Consider the following 6,571-nt stretch of genomic DNA (forward strand, 5'->3'; position numbering starts at 1 on the left):
GGCGCTAAGTCGTTGGAGGAGCTTTTACGTATCCGCGAGGAGATGTTCAAAAAGCATGATCAGCGGAAGGTGGCGCCTCCCCGAGACTGGCTCAAGGAGGTGTCCGCCATCCTTGACTTCAAGGACAACAAAACACTCACCAAGGCCGAGCGCATTGTCTTGGCGCAGTTCTGCAGAGCCCACCAGGTGCCTGTTGTCTCCAGGAAGGAGACCAACATGTACGTGGGGAAGGAAGCCGAGATGCTAAACGATGACCACGACGCCAGGACGTTCCTCAGCGCCGAGAAGGAGCTCAAGTTCGCTAAGAACAAGCTCAGCTTCAAGCGATTCCTGTTCCAGGCCAAGGACACGATGGCGTCCGTCGTCGCCGTCGCCCGAGGCACCCACCACATCGTGGGCGTTTGTTTGGAGCACCAGTGCCTCTTGACCAGCAGACAGCCCATCCACTACCAGATTCCTATGAGGAAGCGCGCCCGCAAGCACGTGGACGAGCCCAAGGCCAAGAAGCAGAGGACGACTCCGGCCGAGGAGCAGGCTGTGCCATGCCCTAGCTGCTCGTCAGACGACGACGCAATGTCACAGGATGAGAGCCAAGACGAGTGCCACAGCGAAGAAAAGAGCCTGGAGGAGATGGCCAACGATTTGGAGGCACTGCTGTGGGATCTCCCGGAGTCCCACTGAGGGAGGGGCTGGCGAATGACGGGGGAAACTCCTGACGGAGAGACGAGGACGACGGGGATCGAGGATCCGATGACAGATACTTTTCATCTCTAGTGTGTTCTTGTAGAATATTGTACCTTATAAATAAAAAAAAAAAAAATAAATAAATAAATAAATAAAAATATATATATACATATAAGTATGTGTTTGAGTTTGTATGCGTGTGTGTGCGTGTGTTTGTGTGCGTTTGCTTGTGTATGTGTGCGTGTGTATGTGTGTGTTTGTGTTTGTATGTGTTTGTGCGTGTGTATGTGTGTGTTTGTGTGCGTATAAATGTGTGCGTGTGTATGTGTGTGTGTTTGTGTGTGTGTATATGTGTTTGATGTGCGTGTGTGTGTCTTACGTAAGTTTCTGCTGTGTGTGTGTTTATGCGTGTATGTGTGCGTATGTTTGTGTGTGTTTCTATTGTGTGTGTGTTTATGTTTGTATGTGTGCGTGTATTTACGGGTGTATGTGTGTATTTGTGTGTGTGTGTTTGCGTTTGTGAGCTTGTGTTATGTGTGTCTTTATGTACTTGTGTGTGTGCTTATATTTGCGTGTATGTGTGTTTATGTGTATGTGTGTTTGTTTATGTGTGTGTATTTGTGTGCGTGTGTTTGCGTGTGTATGCGTATGTGTGCTTATGTGTGTGCGTTTATGTGTATGTGTGTTTGCATATGTGTTTGTGTGTGTATATGCGTGTCTGTGTGTGTGTGTATGTGTGTGTGCGTGCGTTTGTGTGTGTATGTGTGTGTTTGTGTGCGTGTGTATGTGTGTGTGTTTGTATGTGTATGTATGTTTGTGTGTGTATGTGTGTTTGTGTGTGTTTCTATTGTGTGTGTGTTTATGTTTGTATGTGTGCGTGTATTTGCGTGTGTATGTGTGTGTTTGTGTGTGTGTTTCCGTTTGTGAGCTTGTGTTATGTGTGTCTTTATGTGTATGTGTGCGTGTATGAGTGTTTATCTTTGCGTGTATGTGTGTTTATGTGTATGTGTGTTTGTTTATGTGTGTGTATTTGTGTGCGTGTGTTTGCGTGTGTATGCGTGTGTGTGCTTGTGTTGTTTGTGTGTATGTGAGTCCTTATATATGTTTGTGTTTGCGTGAGTATGTTTATGTCTGTGTTTGTGTATGTGTATGCGTTTATGTGTGTGTGTATATGCGTGTGTGTCTTTGTGTATGTGTTTGTTTATGTGTGTTTGTATGTGTGGGTGTTTGTGTGTGTATGTGTGCGTGTGTGTGTGTGTGAATGCGTGTGTATGTGTGTGTGTGCGTTTGCGTGTGTATATGTGTGTTTGCGTGCGTGTAAATGTGTGTGTTTGTGTACGTGTGTATGTGTGTGTATTTGTTTATGTATGTGTGTGTATGCGTGTGTGTGCTTATGTGTGATTGTGTGTATTTGTGTGTATGTGTCTTTATATGTGTTTGTGTTTGCGTGCGTGTGTGTTTATGTCTGTGTTTGTGTATGTGTGTGCGTGTGTGTATATGCGTGTGTGTGTATTTGCGTGTGCATGTGTGTGTTTGTGTGAGTATGTTTGCGTTTTTGAGCTTATGTTATGTGTGTCTTTATGTGTATGTGTGCGTGTGTGTTTGTTTATGTGTATGTGTGTTTGTGTGTGTGTTTGTTTATGTGTGTTTGTATGTGTGGATGTTTGTGTGTGTATGTGTGCGTGTGTGTGCGTTAGTATTTGTGTATGTGTTTGTATGTGTGCGTGTGTTTGTGTGTGTATGTGTGTGTGTATTTGCATGTGCATGTGTGTGTTTGTGTGTTTATGTGTGTGTATTTGCGTGTGCATGTGTGTGTTTGTGTGTATATGTTTGTGAGCTTGTGTTATGTGTGTCGTTATGTACTTGTGTGCGTGTGTGTTTGTTTATGTGTCCGTGTATGTGTGTTTATGTGTATGTGTGTTTGTTTATGTGTGTGTATTTTTGTGCGTGTGTTTGCGTGTGTATGCGTGTGTGTGTATATGTGTGCTTGTGTTGTTTGGGTGTATTTGTGTGTATGTGTCTTTATGTGTGTTTGTGTTTGCGTGCGTGTGTGTTTATGTCTGTGTTTGTTTATTGGCAATAATAGTAATAATGATATTAATAATAATGATAATGACAATAATGATAACAACTTTAATAATAATTATTATTATAGAAATGATAATAATGATTCTAATAATAATGATAGTGCTAAAAAGAATAAGTAAATAATAATAATGATAGTGAAAATGATGCTGATAATAATGATAATAATAATAACAATAATAATGATAATAATGATAATGATACTGATGATAATAATGTCATATATAATTATAATAACAATAAGAATAGCGACAACAATAAAGATAACAAAAATAAATATGATAATAGTAATAATGATGATAATGATGATATATATAAAATGAAAATTATAATAAAACGATAATAATGGCAATTATGATAATATTAATGAAAATAATGATAGTAATGATCATGATAATAATAATGAAAATAATCACAGTAATTATAATAACAACAGTAATAATAGCATTAATAATGATACCATCACGATCATTATCATAATTAATTATAGTAAAGTTTAATAATAATGACACTAATATTGAGGGTGATAATACTAATGATGATATTATTATTATCAATATTATATTAGTATTATTATTATTATCATTATTATTATCAATGACCATTTGTGTTATTGTCATTATTGTTATGGTTATGATGATAATGATCATCATTATCATTAGCATTATTGTTGTTATCTTTATCGGTGACATTGTTATAAGTATCATATTTAATCATCATTATCGTTGTCATTATCATTATTATTGTTTTTATCAACATCAACATCATTATCATTATCGTTATTATCATCATGAGTATTACCAGCATGACTAATATCAACGTCATCATCACAGTCATCATAATCATTAATTATTGCATATTAGCATCTATGATAATGTAGAAAATGCTACTATTGATAAAAAAAACAGGTAGAATATAGCGATACTGATACCTGATAATAGTGTGATGATAATCATTATTATAGCGGGAGTAACAAAAATGATATTAATCTATGCGAAGTTCCCCCAAAAACAAAATGGCTGCCCTCCCGTGGATGTCTCGTCGACTTGCTTTCACAGACCGTCGACTTCGTAGTTTTTCAATTAATTCGCCTAAAAATGATAAAGCATCGCCATGTTATTGACGAACGAGCTTCCAGAAGATAGAAAGAACTAATATCGAAGTCCTCAGGGCGAACAGAAGATTTTTCAAGTGTGTTCAGAACGAGATAAGAGCGTGAATTGCATATTCTTGCTGCATTGCTTTCTCATTTTTATGATCGCTGTCATCATTATTATTGTCATTATCATCATAAGTATATTCGTCCTCATCACCATTATCATTATCTTCATCATTATGATCATCATTATCAGCATTATCTTCACAGTTCCAGAGCGACTGGCGCCAGGGTCCGGCCGGCGGCGAGCGGCGCAGACAGCGTGGCGCCAGAGAAGCATTGCGATGTCACAGGACGAAATTTTCTTTACCTGCCTTTTTGGAAGAAATGCTTTTCATAATGATGGTGATGATGATGGAGGCTATGGTGATGATGATTGGATGGTGGTGATGATTATGATGGTGGCATTAGTATTGTGATAATGATGATGGTAGTGGTGATGATAGTGATGATAAAGATGATGATGGTAATGTGATGATGAAAGAGATGGTGATGATGGCGAGGTTGGTTACGATGATGATAATGATGAAGATGATTTTGATACTGAAGTTGAGATAATGACGAAATTTATGATGATGGTGATAATGAAGACTGCAATATTGGTAATAATTATGAAGAAGGTAATGATGATGCTGATAATAGGGATGATTATAATGATAATGATGATGATGATGACGGTGATGATAATGGTGATCTTATCTTACTGCAAATGCACTCCTAATTCATTGATAATAATGACAATTCAATCTAATCTAGGTGATTCTAATGGATGACGATGATGTGATGATGATGATGATGGTGATGATAATGATGATGATGGTGATAATGATGATGATAGTGCGGCTGCTGTTGATGGTAATCATGACGCGGATGATGCTAAGAAGAGGAGGAGGAGGATGGTTATGGCGATGATGAGGATGGCAATGATGGCAATTATGACGACGATAATGATAATGAAGACAATAATCCTAATGATAAGATCATCCGCCTGAATCCAAAATGGTGCAGCCAAAGAAGACGTGACACTGTCAGTCATGAGATGCAAGTCACGCTTCAGCATCTCATTTCACGGAAATCAAGAGCATCTCATCATGCTAATGATAGCGCCATTATTGTCAGTTATTAGATGGAAGAAATAAACTTGCTCGCTGGTCAAAACATGTTGACACTCTGATGATATTTCTTTGATTTTATTAGAAGAATACGAAGTCGATGGTCTGTGTCACACAGCGATACTATTCAAAAAGGAAATGTCTTCACTGCAAACAAGAAAAATAACAATAACAGCACCAGGAATAACAACAACAACAGTAAAACTAGTAATAAAATTAATGATTATGATGATGATAACAATAATGATAATCATTATAATAATAACACTAATGACGATAATTATCATAATAGTGATAATAATGATTATTATGATGATAATAACAATAATAATAAGAATAATGATAATCACTATTATTAGCCTTATTATTATCTTTATCATCGATATTGTCATTAGTATAATATTTAATCATCATTATCGTTGTCATTATCATTATCATTGTTTTTATCATCATCATCATTATTATTGTTATTATCATCATGATTATTACCAGCACATCACAGTCATCATAATCGTCATCATTAATCATTATCAAAATTAATATTATAATTTTAATGATAATGATGATATGAATAATGCTGACAACTATAATTACATTGGTAATAATGATATCACTTTTACATTTATAAGTACCACTTTTTTCTTTGTGAAATTAATTGTTTGTTTACTAAAACTAGAATTTATGACCACCATGATGATCAAATATTCTATTTTGATATATTCTATCAATGAGGCGAGTTACTATCGGCGAATCAGCAAGTTTAGAATGACAGTGATCTTAGTTCTCTAGGACTAGAGAAATTTATCGTTAGGAAGAAGTGTCCCCTGAAAGATGTACGCTTTCTTTGAACGCAATAAAGCTAACGTTTTCTTTGATAAGCAAAAGATAGGGATGACTAATCAATCTTTTTGAGGGAGGCGGTGAAAACTGAAAACAATATAAAACAATATAAAGTTCTAGATTTGTATTCAATTTCTTAGATTAAACTTTTATTTGGCTTCGGGAAAAGCGTCATAATAAAAATAATAATGATAATAATAATAATAATAATAATAGTAAAAAAAGTAATGATAATATTAATAATGATAATTATGATGATAATAATGATGATAACAATAATGATAATAATAACAATAATGATAATAATAACAATAATAATAACTATTATAATGATAATAATATCAATGATGATGATAATGATGATGATGAATATAGTAATGATAATAATGATAATAATAATAGTAAAATAAAAAAATAGCAATAATAATAATAACAATAATAATTATAATAATAATAATAATAACAATGATAATATAAATATCAATATTAATATTAATACAATAATGTGCATGCTATTAATAATAATAATAGCAATACGGATGATGACAATAATAATAATGATAATAATAATAATAATACAGACATACATACATACGTACATGCATATACAAATGCACGCAAATGCGAACGCGCTCGAACGCAAAAAGCTGGTTTACGAATGCTAATTTCTTCAATAATGATGATAAAAATGATG

The sequence above is a fragment of the Penaeus chinensis genome, chromosome 36 (assembly GCF_019202785.1).
Source record: "Penaeus chinensis breed Huanghai No. 1 chromosome 36, ASM1920278v2, whole genome shotgun sequence".
NCBI lineage: Eukaryota > Metazoa > Arthropoda > Malacostraca > Decapoda > Penaeidae > Penaeus > Penaeus chinensis.